The sequence below is a fragment of the Botryllus schlosseri genome, chromosome 3, assembly GCF_051294905.1.
Source record: "Botryllus schlosseri isolate E-star chromosome 3, Bs_hap1, whole genome shotgun sequence".
NCBI classification, from domain to species: Eukaryota; Metazoa; Chordata; class Ascidiacea; order Stolidobranchia; family Styelidae; genus Botryllus; species Botryllus schlosseri.
In genome coordinates this window covers 14,451,835-14,474,656 of record NC_137238.1, presented here as the reverse complement: position 1 = coordinate 14,474,656, position 22,822 = coordinate 14,451,835, and the positions used below count along the sequence as shown (strand labels likewise).

The 22,822-nt window shown below is 39.7% G+C and overlaps 2 long non-coding RNA genes across 3 annotated transcripts; both read right to left on the bottom strand.

The window, feature by feature from the left end:
• Positions 1-13,290: 13,290 nt before the first annotated feature.
• Positions 13,291-17,086, bottom strand: LOC145435836 (uncharacterized). 2 transcript variants are annotated; one of them, XR_013914059.1, is made up of 5 exons: positions 16,327-17,086; positions 16,212-16,268; positions 15,927-16,154; positions 13,478-13,576; positions 13,291-13,402 (listed from the first exon to the last, which is right to left on the bottom strand). It is a non-coding gene; the product is annotated as an uncharacterized LOC145435836 (long non-coding RNA). The 2 variants fall into 2 exon arrangements; XR_013914060.1 differs by having other exon boundaries at positions 15,927-16,268; positions 16,329-16,516.
• Positions 17,087-20,200: 3,114 nt separating this feature from the next.
• Positions 20,201-21,083, bottom strand: LOC145435843 (uncharacterized). The gene is made up of 2 exons (XR_013914064.1): positions 20,925-21,083; positions 20,201-20,448 (listed from the first exon to the last, which is right to left on the bottom strand). It is a non-coding gene; the product is annotated as an uncharacterized LOC145435843 (long non-coding RNA).
• Positions 21,084-22,822: the final 1,739 nt, after the last annotated feature.

Here is a 22,822-nt window from a genome sequence, read left to right as displayed (position 1 = left end):
AATCTCAAAATTTTTATTTGCTTTGTTACAAAAGCCTGTTCGAAATATCCAACTTCCCTTAAGTGAATATTTAGTGACTATCTGCTGTGAGCTTGACTTGCAATCACATAACATCAAGAGCGAAATATACTACATATACGTAGTCAGGGAATGATGCATATTTAAGCAATTACGGAAATTGATATCGTTGTCTGATGTAAAAAATCTAGCTGGCGTACGGGTCAATCTTGATTTCATAGGTTTACTGTGTCATAAAAACCAAATCCGCGTGACTGTGGAGGTCGCTACTGCTGTATAACTTGTTAATTGGGTGATATTGGTGGCAAGTATAGAAACCCGTTTTGTACGCTGCTAAATATCCACGTACCAATACTCGAACGCGGCATACATTGTCCGGTCTGGCCTGGGCCGTTAAGGCGTAAGCTTATATTCCATTGCAAGTCCTCGTCGAAATTGCTGGCAAAGTGACGGAAGAGATTGATTTTATGATTTTTTTAGCATTGTGGCATTTTGTGGCCCGAGTCGTCGCTGGGTATCGTGTACAGTACATCAATATCCCGAGCGAGATAGTGTAATGGTTGTGCGTCCGGCTTCTCGATCGGTAGGTCGTGGGTTCGATCCCCGGCCGGGTCAGACCAAAGACTCGAAAACTGGTATCCGCGGCTATCCTGCTAGGCGCTCAGCAATCACGGATAGCATGGAGGAGAAAAAACCGGGGGTGCAGACTAGATGACCATACTATAAAGGCCGTATCGCATCTCCGTCGCCAAAGCATCTCGATGGTGCAGGCGAAAAAGAATACCATATCTCTCTCTCTCTCTATCCCTTCGCTGATATGTAGTGTTGGAACGAGGAATATGACGTCACGTGACGTCATGAGGCTCACGTTTACACAAAACCTTTCAAAAAGGTTCGCGTTCACACATACCGGAACCTTTCAGAGGTTCACACCATCCCTACAACAATTCATTACGCATTAGCCAATCGGATAATAGAAGTATGCCAAACAATATTATATATACAAGGCCCTTGTGAAAATATATATATATTGTATGCTATGCAGCAATCATATTTCAATTATTACGTGAGTAACGATCAGAAAACCAACATTCATGCATTTTAGATGAATATTCTACTGACATCGTCTTTTTGTAGTGAATTGCAATGAGATATCGTCATCACTCGTGTTTTACTTTGCATGGAACTCTTTCTCTGAGAGCACTGCTGTCAATTTGTGCAAGTGTCCGTCATCCCGAAGGGTCGCAAGAAGAGTGTCATCGTCAAGCGCTTTATCCGATTCAGGACCTCGAATGTATTCAACTTTTTTCTCAGTATTTTCCAGCATATCAGCGATTACGTCATAAATTGTTTGATCCAGTCCATATCTACCCTTGAATTTCGCTGAGCGATCCGAGTATTTAATGAAAATCCACACCTTGTTGGACTGAATTTCGGCTTCTGTAATCATATATTCAATTAGTATACAATTTGCAGCGGTGACTTTTGAAGTGAGATCATTCGGAGACCCAGTAGGCACAGTTGGTTTACGCGCATTTTCAAGGATTATCAATCAGCGAATAAACTTAAAAATCGGTGTACCCATTATTAGGATTATACCGTACAGATGGATCAATCACTAAAACTCTGGATTCGTGACAAAAGTCCCCTAATACTTCGTTTTGAAGCAAACAAATAATTTCGTGATTAGCAGAGAAGAATCTTCGCATATTTATACCAGAGGTCAATCCAGTCAATAAGAAAGCGTTTCAATGCTTTTCAGGCATACTTCATTTTACTTGCACGCTTCTGAAGCCCCTCCTGTATTTATCTAGTTTTATTTTTAAATATTTTTATTGAACAGCTTCATGGAGGTACAGAGATTCAATGTACCATTGAATAGTAAGTATATCCATATTGGAAGGAATCCAAATATTTCCGGCTGACACTCGTCAGGAGTAATCGTCAGAAACTAGCAGATAATTCAAAAGGACATCGTATATCAACAATCGTATCACTAAATATGACGTCACCAGCATGAAATTTGGACTATTTGTAGCTGGTACACGAAAAATACAACGAGGGAACAACAAAATCAGTTTCCTACAACACAGCGTTCTGGTTGTGAGAAACGATATCTGCTAATAGATATGTTTTATTTGTTGAATTTCCTGCTAAAAAATATCTCCGTGCTTCGCTCAATTTCCTGTTGGCAGTTTTTCGTTTCGTAGGTCACTGTGATGGTTACTATAGCAAATAAGCATTCCACGCAGAATACAAAAATGATTCGAGTCAAGTCGAGTCACCAAAATCGCGACTGGAGTCAAGTCGTGGCTCGAGTCATTACAACCCTGTATTTTGGAACAGTGCATATGTAAGAATAAGCGTAATACATATTGATTTGTTTTGTATGATGTACATTGAATGATCATCGTTTATAACCAAGGTGCAGTGATGAAATCGCTGAAGCATATTCAATGTTATCAGCTAGTGTCTAGCTGGGGAAAGATGCCCTCAACTGTTGCATCAATTTAAATGAGCAATCATATTGTAGTCTAGTTCCTTAATTTTATATAGGGTGCAATTCATATACATTCATGCTATCAAGAACATTGTCTAGTCAATTTATTTTAGTGTTTTGTATTTGTTATTTTAAAAAGCAAAAAAAATTGCATCTGGGATGTTGCAGTTGCTCCAGTTCAGTGCATGTCGTAATCTATGTTGTCATTCAAATGCGCCAACCGTACTTAGATATATATACAGCTCCTAGAGTAGGCAAAGTAGTCAAGAAAGCTTTTCAAATTGTAGTAAGCTTAGCGACGTAAAGGTCTACACAAAAACCAATAGAAATATTACTTTTAACTTTTAGAAGCAACCTACAGCTACTTGAGTTACATGTAGAATTGTCTGACTTCAAATGTAGTCGAATAAGTAGGTAAGTAAAATTGTGAAAATAGTCATAATTAGGGCAAGATTTTGTTGCACTTAAAATCGCGAGAAAGTTGATTTTTTACAAAATTTACAGTAGGAAGTGGCATTTATTAATTTTTGGAAATACAAGGGTATGAGATAATCGAAAGGTTTCGCTGTAAAATACAACAGTCGCAGATTTGGTTGTATCAGCTTGTTTTGTTTCAATCTCCTGTATGCAAGCGACTACGCTTTAGTCCTGTAGAATTTGGTCTAAAAATGGGTCAACCTAGAAAAAATTCTTATAAAGACGTATTATATACTGATGGAAAGATAATTTTACCAGCTTTTCTTGGGGAAAAAAAGTTATGACCAAAAACGTTCCAAAGGATAAAAATTCAAATTAGGGAAAATATTAACATAAAAATATGAACAAAAGGCTATAAACTAATGAATTATCAACAGAAAAGCAGGATATATATGCAAAAGGAATATATGAAAATAAAAATATAATTATGTATCTGTTTCAGGGGGTAAGAGAGAGAGAGAGAGAGAGAGAGAGAGAGAGAGAGAGAGAATCTTTATTGGTATACATTACATATCAACATAACACTACACAAATGTAACAGTGAAATGTGACATGCAAGGTAGACGGGAGGCTCGATATGACATAGTCTTCAGAGCCGAGCCACCCGGGACAGGAGCAATTTTCTAAGTCGATAACTAATAAATAAAAAATGAAATTAAAATAAATTAACGAACGAAAGGAAAAATAAGACACAGTATCATGGACCAATTTGAAATACAATACAAATACAATTCAGTGGTAGTTAGAGATAAGAGAATGAAAACATTGTTTTTTAAATGCACAAGAGTCTAAATTGCGAAGATTAGGTGGCAGCTTATTCCAAACATTGACACCAATAAAACTGATCGAATTTTGTACTAGACTGGTAGAGTGGTGTTGCACAGACAGAGACAAGTTAGAAGAAAATCTGGTATGATGTTGGTGGGTATCTGAAGGTATCTTGAACAGATTATCAAAATATAGTGGCAGTTCACCCTGATGATAGCTATGCATAAATTTCATTACCTCAAATTTGAAAATGTCTTCCACTTTCAAGATTCTAATGCTACGATACATGCTATTACAATTTAAGAGTGAGAGTGAGCAAGACAGGGGGATGGGGGGAGGGGGGATGACGCAAGTAGATCTATCGTAGTTCGTTATAACTTGATTATGTTATTGTTTACTTACTATGGTCTGTTTCATTTACCTTGCTTGTTTTTTCTAGATAGTGCTTAGTCAAAAAGAAACAGCAATTTGTGTTAAGTGTGTGTGTTGTATGTGGGGTTAATGGTGCTTAACTACTAAGGTCTTGTCCACCAGACCACGTCGAAAATATTATATCCGCAAAAATTAGATTAATCTGGTGGCTAATACGAATTCAATAACAGTCTGAATTGTATATGGACTGGATAATAGGGCCCGTACTGTCATGTCGACATGGTTCCTTCTCCTTCTTGTTCCTTCTTCTCCTTCTTGTGTTAAGTGTAGAAACGGCTATCGGACTGGTGATTCACTGTGTCATTCGGGAGCTTATTTCTGATACCACACACCCTTTAAACTAGGGTTGCATTTAAAACAAAAATCAGTTAAAAACAAACCTGTTTAAAACAAGGCCTAATTTGAAACATGTTTTTTTATTATTTTTCGTTTTTAAGCCATGATATCACGAATATTCAATTGTGACGTCATAATGGATTGAAATTGAACATCGATGATATAGGGTAAATCGAGCCCCTTTGACAAAATATATGTACTACAACTTTCGAACCGACTATTTTGCGGGTTCCACTTCCCACCATCCCATAACCATATACGTCGGCTAAATTTGGTAGTAATTGTCCGTGTGCTCATACAACATGTTTTTGGAAAGTATTTACACAATTATGGCATAATTTTATAACTTGAAAACTTGAAAAAATACAATTTTGTATTTCAAAACACCGTTTGTTTTAAATGCAACCCTACTTTTGACACTATAATTGGTCATGCTTTGAAACTGATTGTGAAACGCTGATCGCAACTTTTCAGAAAAATTAAGGAAATGGCCATATTACGTACATCCACACATCATGCCGGCTCTACTAGTAACAAACTAATATATGATATTATTCAGTTGTGCGCAGATCTCGACAGAAAAGGATTGGAGACAAATTTGATATGGATCCCTGGCCACATGGGAGTTGGGCAAAATGAAACGGCTGACGAACTAGCAAGAGCGGCTGCATCCACGGATCACGCAGATGACATTGGAGAACCGGTCGAACTGTCTGTTCCAGAAGTGAAAACGCTCATAGCATCCGTATGCCGCGAGAAATGGATTGAAGACTTCAACTCGTCACATGACCGGTCGGCATATTACCAAAATACACGCACCCATCACAGAAATTCCTGCGCCGCTGAATTTTTCACGAAGGCACTCCTCGATAATCCTGAGGTTGAAATCGGGTCAGTGTCGGCTGAATTCGCATCTTTATCGTATAAAGTGCCACGAAGATGGCCTGTGCCGCACGTGCATGGCCGAAGAGACCGTCGAACACTTTCTGATTGTGTGCCCAGTATATGCTTCTCAGAGACAATATTTGAAGAGTGCGGCGAGACGGAACCATGTCGACATGACAGTACGGGCCCTATTATCCAGTCCATATACAATTCAGACTGTTATTGAATTCGAATTAGCCACCCGATTAATCTAATTTTTGCGGATATAATATTTTCGACGTGGTCTGGTGCACAAGACCTTAGTAGTTAATCACCATTAACCCCACATACAACAACACATCATGCCGTAATTTATTGATAAACCATGCGAGATCCAAGAAACGTCTGTGGTGGCTTTATCGAAAATTGGTATTTCTTCACTGGCAAATAATTTTTCTCTGAGAAATGGTATTTGACCTGTGGGGTTCAGATTGCAATGGTAGAATAATTAGACACGAGCCACTTAGGCAGCTATGGATAATTCGATAGGCTTATATTTATTTCGAAGTTCACGGTCAACATAAGGGCAATCCTTTTCAGCTAAGGTTTTCCCGCAGGAGATATATTGGCACACTTTCAGAGTACCATATTAGTAAATATACTTCGTATGTTTTCGTGCATCGCGGCGTGGTAATGGTCGACGCCGAAATGCCTATTTTTATTTTCTATAAATCATGCTTTTTTCTGGGGGAAGGGTACTCAATAATCAAAAATTCGGCAACATGAAATCGCGACCAGCGCGAAAAAAATTGAAAAGAGTTGCATAAATTTGCGATAAGTGATGTATAAATAATTTATGTACATTTACCGACATTCTTTCGGATCCCCTTCGAGATCTCGACCCCATATTGGACGATTTGGGGTGCGGCAGTCACGGTCCTGGTAAGAGGTCAAAGTCCGGTCGCTGTTTTCCGGTTGAGATTTTACTATTGGAAATATTTTGCGCTTCAATCGCATATGTATATATTAATAGCATGTGGTATATTCGTAGACAAATCAAGGCTGTTATAATAGCCATCGGGGAAGGGTTCATGCTGTGCTTCGAACCAGATGTACGCAATCCGAATTCCCATCTGTGATTGGCAGGCAATGCGGGAAAATAATTGTATTGAGTTTTGTTTTAGTGCTTTGTGTGACTCGTAAATCAACTGGGAATGTCATGGATACATCTGCCCACATTGAATTTGGTACTGCACCAAGTTACTAATTTTAACACGAATGTATTCCAAACAAAGCTCCGCTTCGCGACGATGTTGGCTGCCTATGATTTCATAAATGTAGTAGCCTTAACAGCCCCTAAAGCGCGGTAACTGAATATATTTTCGAATATTCTACCAATGGGTATTGTGTCATTATAAACATTTTGCGTTAGCCGAGAAGATACATGTCGCGATTTCGTATGTAGCCACCTCCGACTGACTGTCGAAAGTATGCGACCACCCTCCCCCGACCAAATATATATTTCTGCCACTTGAAGTAGTTTTCACCTGTCTTAAAAATCACTACTTACACTGCTACGTGAGTAGAAAATATAGGGAGTTACTTGTGCTACTTGAGTAGCAACGCCAATCACTTCTACAAACTCTAGTTCAGTGGTTCTCAACCGGGGGTCCGCGGACCCCTGGGGGTCCGTGAAGCATTTTCAGGGGGTTCACGAAGCGAAGTGGATTTACAAAATAGTTGATAATCTAATTTATATTTTTTAAATTAGGAAAATCCCGAGGCAGTTTTGCTTCATTACAGTAGAACTCACATCAACAGGATGGCCGTCTGAGATGGATTATCCTGCTGTGTGGACTCATTTTAGTTGCTAAATTGCCAATAGCCCACTGATACAAATATTTGGCTGTGTCGAGGTGTTTTGCTGGGCATTGTGTAAAAATTAAGGGTTGGATAAGTAAAGTCAATCACGGAGACTTTGAAATGTTCGCAAAAATTCGTTTTCTCCTGAGATATAGGCCTACATACCATTTCCATAATAACTTCAAGATGAGCTGTTAGTTATAAATTAACAGGCTTGACGTTATATGTTCAATATTAAAAATAGCTTGTCAATTTTGGTGTCATCATTGTTCCGATCATACCCAGATGTGTCGTCAGAAGCGTTTTGCCTTATCATTACATTCGCCACCACCTTTATTTGTCTAAATGGATTTTTAGCACTCGTTGATATGAAATCGAAGCCGCAGATTTTAAAGACACGACCACGTATTTGAAAAAAAGAAGTTGAATAATTAGCTTTGAAATAATAAAAGTCAACCCGATTTCTACATAAATATAATGAGCTGTTATTTTCAAGAAAAGTAATTTTGTTACTGTTTAACACTAGCCTACAGTTATTATTAGTACAATACAGATGACGATTGTGCGATAATTTAGCTAAATTTGAACTAAAACTTCGGGGGGGGGGTCCAAAAGGGGTCCGCGAATTCAAAAAGGTTGAGAATCACTGCTCAAGTTTATAGTAAAATATTACGGAAAATCAAAAACCATCAAAAATGAAAAGCTTTTTGCATATAGAATTGTCGTTTAATATTGCAAAACACAAACAAAGAGCCTCGATACCACTTAAAAACATCTCTGCCTCTGTTCCAATATGGTATTTGGTGTGTGTTTTTGAGTTTGTTTACCAGTGTAATTTTATGGGTCGAAAAGAGCTTCTGATTGAACGATGATAGAGAATCACTGCATTCAAGATCACCGAAAACTCACTCATTCTGTGTTACAACAACGCATGTTTCATGATAGATGATTTCAATAACAATATTTGAATTTTTGCTATTGTATGCTAACCGTGATGTCACTAACGAAAGCTGAAATTAGATTAATTTATGAAAATGCGAAAAATTGATACGGAAAAATCTGACGTGATGGAGAAATTATTAGCACAGAATCGGATTCAGCAACCATAAATTAGCCTAAATCAATCATTCAAATTTTTGACGCTAATTTTTTTTCGAAATTTGTAAACCAGTGTTATCTCCGTCTCGGTCAACTTTTGCTCCCTTAACGTATGATAAATACCACTTAAATCAAGTTATGTTTCTTTGTTTTGCTGTTCGATTGTTAGTTTGCTTTACTCGGGATGATATTCCAATTTATGGTGTTGCATTCTGATACTAAGGTATCGTATTTTAGCTTATAATTGTATTTTAAGGTTAGGCAAAATAGTGCTTTATCCCCTGACACGTATTTGGTCATAACTTTTTTTCCCCAAGGTAAAAAAAGTGACGAAACCCATCATTGAAAAGCTGATAAAATTATCTTTCCAACGGTATATAATACGTCTTTATAGGAATTTTTTCTAGGTTGACCGAAAATTCGACAGGACTACTTCCACTTTTCTGTTCTTTAGGTTTCAAGCCTACATGACAGCATTCCGCTGTCACCCCTGCAGAACAGTCAAATTCGATTCTTCCCTTGTTTACGAACAGCCTGGCGAGATCGGCAAAAATTACATTCTTGCCGGAACGCAGCAAAAAATAACCCAATGCGGAAATGATTTTTCCCAAATAGCCAAACAGCAAAGCGATAACCCATAAAACAAGTCAAATGCTGCACTTTTAATTACCTAGGTCTGCAAACGAGGTCCAAGACATTACAGAAATTATAATTTTAGAGGGTCTCGTCTGGGTAAAGGAGGAGACGGAAATGGTCTCAAATTTAAAGGATGGCGAATAAATAAAGTGATCTATTTACGTGTAGCTCAGACATTGTCGTGCTTGGCTGGGATTGTCGAACTTCTAGATTGTGAGCCATTGAGTCATCGAAACCATTAAGATGCAACTAATCCATCAATTACCTTGTTCTTGAGCAAATTGAAGGGAGAACCATGCTAGAAATAGTCGGATAAAATGTTTTTGAAATCACGCTTTTGCCTTCTGCGCAACGCTTGATAAAAGTTGAGGAAAAATAGAACCAATTGCAAAATGATGCAATATAACATTCCTACAAACACTTTAAAGCATCACGCTACATACATTCTGAGTATTTTGGCAGCTGCTTGAAGCTGTAGAAAGTTGTAAAATATGCGATACTTGCATGGACTGTAGAAAGCTGTAAATTGAGCTATAATGAAGGAGCAGAGAGCTTGATTCATATTAATGTACCAATAAGGTATCAATTTTCGACAGCATAAGCATTTGTTCGCGTCATGGGGTGTAAATGATAGCATTGCTATGGAAATGCGATACTTATGTTTTGCTTACTCGAACACCCAGTTTCGAAAAATGTTATGACATTGTGCCATCCCCCATATTATATAGGGCCCGCAGTTCAGTCGAAGAGCAATACTGAAAAGTAGAACCAGATACGGTGTTGATGTTAACACTTTGGGCGATTAGTATACGTCTGGGATGACCATCCATTTCGATCCACAGGCCACATAAGATTAACGAATCAATGCGCTGGCCACTCGAATGTGGATGAACTTTCTTAGTCGTCCAATAGAAGGGAGCCGAATTAGGTAACCGTGAAAACAAGAGTTATAATACAACACATCAAAATCAATAACAATCGTGTCATAAAAATTAGTGTGCAGTGATGTCCTCGTCGCGCGAGGTGCGAGGTTGTTTCAAAGTTATTGACTGAATTCTGTCAATAATAATGTTACTTGCTTATATTGCGGGTTGCCTGCTTGCCTCTGAACACCTCTGGGCTCATTCGGCATTTGACTTTTATTATTTCAAAGCTAATTATTCAACTTCTTTTTTTCAAATACGTGGTCGTGTCTTTAAAATCTGCGGCTTCGATTTCATATCAACGAGTGCTAAAAATCCATTTAGACAAATAAAGGTGGTGGCGAATGTAATGATAACGCAAAACGCTTCTGACGACACATCTGGGTATGATCGGAACAATGATGACACCAAAATTGACAAGCTATTTTTAATATTGAACATATAACGTCAAGCCTGTTAATTTATAACTAACAGCTCATCTTGAAGTTATTATGGAAATGGTATGTAGGCCTATATCTCAGGAGAAAACGAATTTTTGCGAACATTTCAAAGTCTCCGTGATTGACTTTACTCATCCAACCCTTAATTTTTACACAATGCCCAGCAAAACACCTCTACACAGCCAAATATTTGTATCTGTGGGCTATTGGCAATTTAGCAACTAAAATGAGTCCACACAGCAGGATATTTCATCTCAGACGGCCATCCTGTTGATGTGAGTTCTACTGTAATGAAGCAAAACTGCCTCGGGATTTTCCTAATTTGAAAAATATAAATTAGATTATCAACTATTTTGTAAATCCACTTCGCTTCGTGAACCCCCTGAAAATGCTTCACGGACCCCCAGGGGTCCGCGGACCCCCGGTTGAGAACCACTGAACTAGAGTTTGTAGAAGTGATTGGCGTTGCTACTCAAGTAGTACAAGTAACTCCCTATATTTTCTACTCACGTAGCAGTGTAAGTAGTAATTTTTAAGACAGGTGAAAACTACTTCAAGTGGCAGAAATATATATTTGGTCGGGGGAGGGTGGTCGCATACTTTCGACAGTCAGTCGGAGGTGGCTACACACGACATCGCGACATGTATCTTCTCGGCTAACGCAAAATGTTTATAATGACACAATACCCATTGGTAGAATATTCGAAAATATATTCAGTTACCGCGCTTTAGGGGCTGTTAAGGCTACTACATTTATGAAATCATAGGCAGCCAACATCGTCGCGAAGCGGACCTTTGTTTGGAATACATTCGTGTTAAAATTAGTAACTTGGTGCAGTACCAAATTCAATGTGGGCAGATGTATCCATGACATTCCCAGTTGATTTACGAGTCACACAAAGCACTAAAACAAAACTCAATACAAATATTTTCCCGCATTGCCTGCCAATCACAGATGGGAATTCGGATTGCGTACATCTGGTTCGAAGCACAGCATGAACCCTTCCCCGATGGCTATTATAACAGCCTTGATTTGTCTACGAATATACCACATGCTATTAATATATACCAGGGATATCTAGACTACACTGTAAATATTTTAGTGTCTTTAAAAGCATAAAAGATATCACGTTTCATATTCAAAAAGATATCACAATAAAATGTGCTTGATGCTGTGTATATTGTGTTTTGAGATTTATGTGCTATATATATAGTGCTTCATGATTCAAGCGCTATCTGAGCTGTGCTACGGCTTGATATGGATTACTAAATAATCTGGCGTACTCGACGACTTATCCTGTTCGAAACCAGCAATATATGAACATTTTATTATAAACGAAACAAGTGATGTGCATGCTTTCAAGAAAACATGTTATCAAAAAAATGCACTTGTAGACATTAAACAAAATTTACAAATCTTGCACATATACCTGAATGTATAGCATAGAGGTCAAGATTGAAGAACAAACTTGTAAATTAACGGGCTAAGCAGCACTGAACTATTTGACAATACTTCCATTATGTCATGTCAAGTCATGCCAGACGTAGAACTTCAGAGGTGCAAATAAGTTATAGTACTTATTGATATCTAGATGTCATGGCCAAAGTGGCAACAAGTATAGACAAAAGATAAGGGACACCGAACCATCAAGTTCCTGGGATACTTTCCATACTAGATTGCTTGTACAAGCCAGCACTAGCACTTCAATAAGTACGAGGTGGTGCAAATTCAAAAGTATTGACTGCCTTCACATTTAGATGCCAAGCTAAAAGTAGGAACTAGCATAACGAAAAGATAAGCGACACTGCTGGAATATTTGCAATGTCAGATTACTTCAACATTATATGACAAGACATGAGTAGAATTGCCAACTTCAAATGCGAATGGACCAACAAATGATTGTAAAACCTAATGGAATGCTAACAAAGGTCTTCTGCTGCAGCAGACTGTTTGGTGGATACATATTGATTATTCTTGTCACCGACAACGACATACTGCACGAACTCCAGGAGCTGGAATTCTTTGGGCTAAGACAGGTCCCAATATAGATATATCGACTTTCCATTAAATAAAAGGGCAAAAGAACATAAAGATAATCAGTTTTGGGCCCTTGTTAAGCGCCTCCAGCGCGGACGATCGTGAGCGTCTTCGGGCGACAGCCCGCGTTGCGCTAGCTCGTTCTCTATTGTCGAGCGCCATGTGGTTCTATTCCAGCCACCTCTGCGCCATGGCTCCGTCGGAATGTGGTTGATGATGGCGGCAACTTGTTGCTCGTCTTGATGCCACACTAGATGACCGATTAGGCGGAAGCGTCGTTCAGCAGCCAGCAAACGGCATGGGACCGTTTTTGTGAGTTTGCGCAGTGCATTGGTGGATATGTGCTCCGGGTGGTGGATGCCGAGTGCGTAGCGGCGGAGTACATCGTAGTTGGCGTTGAGCGTCTTAGCCAGCTTTTCTGTCAGCGTGAGTGCTTCTATTCCGTAGAGCCTGCTCGACAGTGGCACGAAAAATGCGGGTCTTGAGCTGAGGTGAGGCACTTGAGTGGAAGAGGCAATGTAGCCGTCTTGTTGCGCCCCAGGCCTTTGCTCGTTTGGCTATCAGCCAGAATCCATCCCTGTATCTTTTCATTTCCATGCTTTGAAACCAACAAATGTGGAGCTTTGGACGTTTTGCTGTTAATGCGAATGTCATCGGCCTGAAATGTAGGCATTTTTTTTTATTGTAACTACTCCAAACCATTTCGAGGGCCAGGGGTTTACCGCCCCTGGTCTGCACAGTCATCTGTGTTAACAGAAGGTGCTACGAAACTCATTGACATTACAACAATAATGCTCACAATAAAAACCTTCTTAAGGTCATCATAGTTATCAAGCTATTGCGTGATTTTCAAATGATACATTCGTTATAAACTGAAATTTATATTAATCTTATAAACATGTACCTGTTGTACTGATAACGCAGATATTGCGGTCTTCTTTTTCGAGTTTATTCTCAGATCGGTAACTTGTGATTGTAATTGTTGCAGCTTCACTTCATTAGTATTGGACTGAAAACATTGAATAATTGAGGGGGTATTATCAATCAAATTTAATTCAGAATGGAATTGCGAGTCCGCATTTACCTAAAATATCTTATCCAATATGAGCATCATTCTTTCGTAGTATATTCTGATCTCTTCAACTGTGGTTGGTGCGATCAAATTCCAGTTATCTTCCCTTACCTGTAAGAGAATGTATGTGTCTAAAAGAATGATTAGAATATGATCAGATCTATGAATATATTCATACAACGGGGTTGTAATGACTCGATTCGAGTCGGACTCGAGTCACGATTTTCTGATGCCTCGACTTGACTCGAGTCAATATGTGTATCGCCTCGACTTGGACTCGAGTCATTACGCATGACTCGAACCAAGTCATATCACTAGAGACTCCGACAGCCAAGAGCGACGTTTCCATGTAATCTCGAGAGTAGTACTGGTACTATTGGTACTGGTACTGGAAATATCAATTTCGAAAGCTTCGACCAACATGCGTCAATTATTTTGTGCCTAGGTTTCATAGTCGATGGTCTTTCTGCCAGCGCAAACGCTAGGTCGCATATGTAGAACGACACTGTGTCTCGTAATGGAGAATATAGTTGGACTCAATCTGATACATTAAGCGTTCTTTCATTTTCACAAAGGGGTACCAATATTAAAAACAAAAATCGAGTGACAACATGTTGCGCGAAGCGTGTAGAAAATATTTACTTTTGATAAATTTATCTCAAATTATTCTGCTTCATTGTAGTGTACGAAGATCTACCAAAGTGTGACTGGCTCATGGAAATGCCAATGCGTCGTAACTGATATTTTAGTCATCACATCTCAAGTGTTGCTTCCAGTCTAATCAAATTTTGGTTGGCCTTGCAAGTTCGCAATCTGTGCAATCCATTTTTCATAACATTAATAATTTCGGAAAATACCTCGCGGGCCACTCAAAACCGTCTCGCGGGCCACGGGTTGGCCGGCCCTGCTCTAAAAGAAGTCAAATAACACACCCTAAACCCCCTATAGGTCTGCAAACTTGACCCAAGGCGTTGCCACACTCTTGACGACTTCAACAAAATCAATAGCCTGTATAAGGCGACTCAGTGAAAGTGAAAATTTCGGCGGTCTCGCCTGGGCGTTCCCGAAATGGGAAACTATCTCAAATTTAGGCGACATGAGTTAATGAGGCGATCAATTTACATAATGTTGGACGCGGTCGTGCTTGGCAATGGTAGCTGAACTTCTTGCTTGCAAGCCATTGTGTCATAGATGACATTGAGATGCAGATAAACCATCAAATAGTGCCACTTTGTTATTTGAGCCAAATAGAATAGAACCATACTAGAAATAGTTTGTAGCATTTTTAAAGCACTCCTTCCCATTTTTCTCATTATTTGATCAAAGCGGCAGTGAAAATTGGTATGAAAACGAGAGAAAAGTTGCAATATAAAATCCCTCCAAGCATTATCTAGGAAGCTGTCGGAATCTGTAAAAAAACTTGCACTAGTGATCATTGATTCCGAACCGATAAACCAATATAGAGTTGAATATACCGGCAAGAAGGCGCTGCATCGCTCACATAAACGTAGAAATGTTGAACTACGTAGATAATTGCATAGCCTCAGTTTATATAGTTAACAGCAAAAATAGAGAAACGAATTGATAAGATGCAATACATTACCCATTTACAAATAGATATGATACAATTCGAGCATGCGCTAATGGTTGAGGACAATATAAACTATGTTCAATTTCAATAAAACAAGAGGTTTGGTAAAGGTATGAACAGAGAACAGAAATAGACATTTTTCTATTTTATTGGTTTACTACTAGAGTTTACGACAATGTAGCTGTAAGCTTCGATCAGTTATTTGTTTGCTGTCAATCTATTTGTGAGAGAACAATCGAGGCTAAGTGAAACGCTCGACCATTGAATGATTGGTTACTTTCAAGGGTTACACCAGCGTTTCGCGAACCATCCGAGCATATGCAAGATACAGCGATAAATATCGACATCGATTACTTGATGACTTGATATTAGCTAGTGAATTTTGCTCACGAGTCACGAGTCAATCCGCATTTCTGATACGCCGAGTCAAGTCAAGTCATTTTAGCAAAGTGACTCGAGTCAAGTCATGACTCTAGTCATCACAACACTGCAAGATACTATTAAAAGTGAGGAAAATTAGTATATCATAAATGCGAACCATGCGATATCACCAAACAGAGTTATAACAGTGGCTTTAACAAAACTTTATCTGGAAACTGAGCAGTCAACACAATGACTCAGACTCGGACTTTAGTCATAATTCCCATGACTCGGACTCGAACCTCTGCTTGATGACTTTGACTCGGTGGTGGCAATTGAAAATGACTCGACTGGACTCGAGTCAAAACTAAAAATGTGACATTGACTTGCGACTCGGAGCCTTGTGACTTGGTTACAACCCTGCCATACACATGCAGTGAAGAAACAGCCTTGGCACATAATCTCTATAACAAAGCAATAAGAAGTTGTGATAATTGCATGCATACTCACTAGTCTGATGTCGCCCATGGTAGGGAACGTTCCAAGAAATCTCTTTCTTCGTTAGCTGAGAACGCCGGAGTCCGTATTGATGCTTGAATAGAGACAAGCCTTTGTGCCAATTGCGGTCTACATAAGCTGTACGAGTGTATGTGATTCGAGCGCTTGCTGAACTTTGAAGCTGAATACCAGCAAGGGCATCGGAGCAATGAGTTCAGGGTCTTTGGGACTGCACGATGGCTGCAATATTGATGGAAATATAAGATAGAATCTTACTAGAATTATGCGGATAAATACCATAACATCCACATGGAGATCTGCATTGGTTGCTCCGGCATCTCCCCAAGATATGAGCTGCAGAAACAGACAGTTTAGCTAAATTCATAGCAAAATATTACAAAATAATGATTACACGGTATTGGCGTGGCTGAAGGTCCTATATCCTCCCGGACTGATGGCTCTATGGGTAGGGTGGTATCTGACTGCGCGACTGATTCTACATCAATACGGAGCGACTCATCCACAGGCATCGTGGTGTCCGACTCTGCGAGTGACGCTGATTCATCGCACGGATTGTTTGGGTCTGCGACTGAGAAAGATTCATGGCCTGTATTGTCTGGACCTCCATTAGTTGCTAGTTTCTTCACTAACTGTAACAACAAGATTTAGTTGCATGAACGGAGCTTCCATAGTTAATTAGCTCGTACTTCTTGCAGTCTTAACAGCTGCCAGACGGTATGTCATTTGGTACGTCATTTGCCAAAGGTCTTTATCACGAAGCTTGGTGAAAATATCCGAATCTATGTTATTCTCTGAGATATGAAATAATTTTGAACATAACATTAATTGACAGAGCTTGCATGTATAAATCAGACTTGACGTTTCAGCAAATGTTTTGCAAGCCGATCTGAACTCCCAACAAAGGGGCACAACCAATAACAAGACTGTCCGTTAGACATTTATCAAAAGTACACGCTAATAATAACCTAAGCTGCATAGTAACCATTCTAATAGATCACAATTGGCACCAGCATTCAACCAACTCCACACAAGATGTACTGAATATAACTGCACAAACTGTCTCGATTAGCTAGTCAGGGCACATTGCTGAAGCTATATTACTTATATACTTACCTTCCAATTTCTGGATGTGCTGCCATGCAATACCGTTACTAGCGAAGAAAGCTTTCAAATCCGCATGCTGATTCCTTGTCATCGCGATCACACCACATCGCAAAAGAGCGAGAAACGGCCGTAAAAAGAGGAAGTTTAAGAACAGCACTAAAGGTCACTCCCAGTCGTGGCGCTTTAGCACGATATTGTGCTGCCACAAGCGGCAGATTTGGCGATTGCGCTTTATCTCATTTACAGTGTAGGGATTGATAACTCTTTTTTGCCCATTACGTGATGAGGGCAAAAGTCCAATTATCTGTGAGGACTGCTGTCTGCACCTATGGACCCTTGTTGCCCACTATTACTCCTTCAAGTTAGATAACAAATTGTTGATGACATCATAGTGACCATGACGTCATAGTGACTATGACGTCACAAATACTTTTCTTTATTATAATATTCGTGAAATGGTATGCAATTAATTGATTATAAACGTAAGATAAACCGTTACAGGACATGCAATGCCACCAATTTTGATTGTGTCAATCCTTGGAAGCCTTTGACGTAAGCTTCCTAATTTTACGTAGTTTTTTTGCTGGCCGCTCAACAAGAGATGGTTTGCTGTTGAATCGCTCAAGTTCATTCTTCGCAAAGCAATTGAAAGCTGTCTGGACGATGGACTTGAAGTTTGCATGACCAGATTGACATCAGTTATTCAAAAGAGGACGCATTAGGCTTGACAAATGAACCACCTCGTGAGTTGCCTCCGTGAAAACAAATCTTTGGTTTTGACAACAAAACAAGGAGGATTCATCCGCTTTTTGTTTACAAAGTTATTATATATGTTTTTGAAATTATGAGTAAAATCAAAAATGAGAAACAGCTCTTCTCCACTCCTCACTGGGTGCTCGATACTCGGACGAAGCTGGCCACCACAAAGCTCAATGAAGAGTTTCCTGTTACAAACATGGTTATCTGTTGACACCGCTATCACTAGGAAGAATTCATCCAAAGCCTGCATGACAAATTCAAACCACTTGCGAAGGCGGTCTGTGTCCAATTTTTCAACTGGAATCAGGCAAGCGATATCTTTGTACTTGCTGAACAGAGACTGGACCGTAAATGCCAGTACAGTTTTTGCTGGTTTGCCTTCCTCAGTCAGACCCGCGAATGAGCCATTGGTGTACTCAATTCTTTGTGCCGTATACACCTCATCTATCATGAGGCATACGATACGATCGCGGGGTGTTAAGTCTTCCACAGTCATTTTCGATGATATTTGGCGAAGTCGACTCATCGAAGGCAAGGCAAAGAAATGCTTCAACTTCTTGTACAGTGCAGGACTAGTCAATCTCCACAGGAAAGCCAACATAAGAGTATCAGGTGAATATCGGCGACCTTTTGGGTGGATTTGAATCAATTTCAACTGTTCCACAATAAATCCTAACAAAGGTGTCATGCAGCCATCCTGTAGAGCTGTGGACTCTGCCGTAGCGACGAGATAATCTTCCAGGATAGACACAGCAAGACTAATGCTGCTCGAGTCATCACTTCCACTATACAGTTTCCTGCATACAGTAAGCACATTGGCTACCTGGCTGGTGCTTTGCACAAATTTGGTTGGAAGCACGTTCTCATACATCAATCTGGGAACTGGTTTGGAATTAACAAAAGCAAAGACTTCCAAATTCTCCTTTATGACAACGGATATGGCAAGTTTTGGTGGATTGATCATATTTTCTGATGTCTCTATCCAGTGAAATTGCAGCGAATCATCGGTGCACACAGAACTATATCCGGATGGTAGTGTCTCGCTCTTAATCTTCTCCTTCAGAGAAGCTAATGTTTCAATATTTTCAAGCAGAAAAATTTTCTTGTTACGGCTCTCAATTAGAGAATTTTGCATTTCACGTCTTGCAGAAGCACTTGATTTCGTAATCCGAGATTTAGGGCTCGATACACTCAAATACTCCGACAGATTCAGGAAAATACGAGGAACAACACCCGGTTTCAAACGCGATCTTGATAATTTCTGAAATTCGTGCATGTTTCGGCGGGTGCTGTTTGTATCACAGGTGTCTACCATGAAGTCATCAGGAGAGAAATGCTTCGCACACACCCTGGTGTATATTGTTACTATCCAATTTTTGCGTGGAATCGCTCTAATCCATTTCTGGCGTAAATGTTGCTCTTGTGGAAAAACAAACATGCGTTCACGTAAAACTGCTGAGCATTCCTCTACTGTAGAACTTTTTCTGGGTTTGTATCCAGTACGGCAATTTGGCACACAGCAGGTATATCCCATTCGTCAATCGTAGTGTCAGCGTCAGATAAATTCAAGTCTAAGATAATTAAATCCAGCAATTTATGGTGATAAAATGGAAATTATATGATAAAGGCGTGTAAGTCTATGACCCTGTAAGCCAGTGGTTCCCAACCTTTTTCCACCCACGTACCATTTTGAGGTTTTATGCAGAGCTCGCGTACCACCTATGTAAGTTACGCGCGTTTCCACCATTTATGACGTCATACTCACGTATTTGACCTATGCGAGGTGTATTAACAAATTCTATTAAACTAGGCCGGGGATGTCAAACATACGGCCCGTGGGCCGGATCCGGTCCGCCAGACGATTTTATCCGGCCCGCATAGCAATTCTGAGTACATTGAAAAAATATTATATTATCCATCACATCCACAGTAATAAACCAAATTACAACGTCCGCGTTGACAGTTAAATATCTTGTATTCATCACAACGCATACGCAGGGATAACGCCAGATTATGACTAAAACAGGGGTGGCCAACCTTTATGCCATTCACGGCCGCATTTCGACTACTTGTGTAGCCTATACACTGTAAAAAATAAAAACCTCGATTTACCGCGAAATGTTTGGAAGCACGGTAGCCAGACATTTCGTGGTAATCTAACATTACCGTTAGTCAATGTAAATTTAACTTACACTCGTCCGGTAATCTCACTTTACACGCCAGACTGTAATGTTACAGTCACCTCCGGTATATCTAATCTACATGTTCTCCTGTACATTTGCGATCGAGACTGTCATTTTACCGCCTACCTACCTACATGCTGTTCCTGTAAATCAGGATTACATACCAGCTTGTAAATTCACGTACATCCATACCTATCGCAAAGCAACCCGATGCAAAAATATCGCAACATTTTCTTCACATCCACAAAACGACATTGGAATAAACTGTATATTCATTCATGATATCACGATGAAGTGGTTATCGATGGAAAAATATTGCTGCTGGAGGTCTAATTCTTCTTTAGGAGACATGCAGTAACACGAGTGGTCTCAAGAAAACGTGAATTAATTCCACCACCGGCCAAACTTCCAATTGTTTCTTTTTCTCGTTCTCATTCCTTCTGTGTAAGTAGTATCTTGCAGTTCCACTAAAAAGAATTCGTGCGTAAGTAGCTATATAAAGCAAAGTTCCTAACCTGGACAGTGGACATGACATTATAAAGACGAAGACAAATAGGCTAACAGAAATATAACATGTTTTGAAGTACCGGTACTGGCACATTGTGTGATGACGGCTCCGCCTTTTACATGACATAGCAGAGATTCATGACTTTATCTCTGTATTGAAGCAAAAGGTTCCTAATTTAAGGTGGCATGTGTGGCAAACAAATCCAGCAGTGGATGAAAACATATCTATGCTATGGCCCGAAAATGACATTACCAAGCCAACAGTTTCAACTCCTCCGCAGCGGAGTATGTGGTCACTATATAAGTCGACAAATATCCCAAAATAGAACAGAGAATGCGGCGAATGAAATATATCAATCATGAAATCTAAGTCATCGAGGGCTGGTGTGCAGAGTCAGATATTCACGGTAACAAATACTATGTAGTACTGTATTACCTTTTAAGATGCGTATGCCATTCGGCATTCCTAGGAATCTTCAACGATCGTGTTCACTTTCTTCAAGCACAAGCTTCGCTCCACCCTTTGCTCAAATCTCACTAATGGCCACTGGCCAGACGACACTCGAACGATTTCGAAATAAATGGTATTCATCCGCTGACATATGACACCAATAATATTTACTGGCCACGTTATAATGTTTGATCTGGGTCGTTTTTTCCATACAGAAACATTTATCATTGCATATAGTCCCTTTTTTCATCTAATTTCGTATAAATTGATGTATATTCCATGTGTTGTTCACTACTTACTGTACTTACCTAACCAGACGCTGCTTGTGATGTCACAGTTGTGCGTTGGTTGTTTACTACGAATCTCAGAAAAAGCAGTCACCTAATGTAACCTATTACAGGTCGCCTTGTCCGCCATTAACAAATGGTTAGCTGAGCATGCGGTGCTGATATTCTAGTTTCCCCGAGCAATATTATACATCCTGAACTAATTTTCTAACTTATCAGCCTTATCCGTGACAACGAATGTAACCAGCGAGACTGGCCGTACAGCCATTGCCTTATAATATAATATGGCTACGGTGTATCACATTAGCTACGATCGTCAGTTATTTCTTGTACCCTACTAAGCTTAAATTGATACTAGGGCCAACAATTTCGGTATGACAGACCCCAGTCTCGCAAACGAGGTTCAATCAGGTCAAATCACCTCTATAGAATGATATATCAGTAACATCCAGTTCTACGTATACATTGGCTGCAGCGATTTTGAAGCTAATCAATTTTGCCAATAGCCCGGTAAACTGCAGTAACGAGTAACTGTCAGTAATTTTGCGAAGAAATTCTGGTAACTTACTTTACAGCTATATTAAGGTAATATTACATATCAAAATGTAATATGACAAGCTACGCACAGTAATTGGCTGCGACCGGTAATTTGTGGTAAAATTTACAGAGATTTCCCAGTAAATCTACCAGATTTTTTACAGTGTACGGCCGCATTCCAGGGCATGGTCGTAATGAACGAGTTGTACGCCAAATTCCCAGGTTAAAGTGTCTATGTCCATTTCTGGTGAACTCCGGACTAATATATTTAATGATTGGCTTACTATGCGCACCAAAACTCGTAGTGGTCACTGGTAATGTTAAGGAAGAAAGTGCTCATAGTCGCGCGAAGCGCGAAAAAAATTCAGATTCACCTATGAATTTCGTCATTGATATTAATAGTTTTACATATTACCATCAAACATTTATCCTTTCTCATCCCGTGTGATCAGATTCACTGGTATAAAGTTGATGTAGGGGTGTTTGCGAAAATTTAAAGCAAGTTATAAATTATGATGCATCTTCGGGTGGGCCAGTTGGTATTATAGTCACTTTGCAGCATGCTGTTATTTCTTGACCTCCCATAAGGATTGTTAGTTTAGTGAGGAGCACACGATTCCGAGCTGATATACCCATGTGAGGCGCATCATTTTCCACTGATGTTCGCATCTGTATTGTGGGGCTCTGATTGCAAAGGGTGCTACTTATTAAAATCGAAAAATGTAGTCGCATTGAATCGCGCGCAGCGCTAACAAAATTGTAAGATTAATTTAAATCTTTCAAGAAATCGGGAGTCAATTCGTAAATTCGAATTGCATGTCGACGGCCGCCAACACATACTGATTGAATTGCGTGTCTACAGCCGCACAAATTCCCTCTTACGCCCGCAGGTTGGCCGTCCCTGGACTAAAGCAAAGGGAACACTGAAATATGCCTACTTGTATCGCCGGAAATGCCATTGTTTTAGTGGTTCCTAACTGTATTCAACCGGACAAACATCGTATTTTCGCCAATTTCATTGCTCGCAAATAATGGTGTTGCGACTCGCTAGATTGAAAC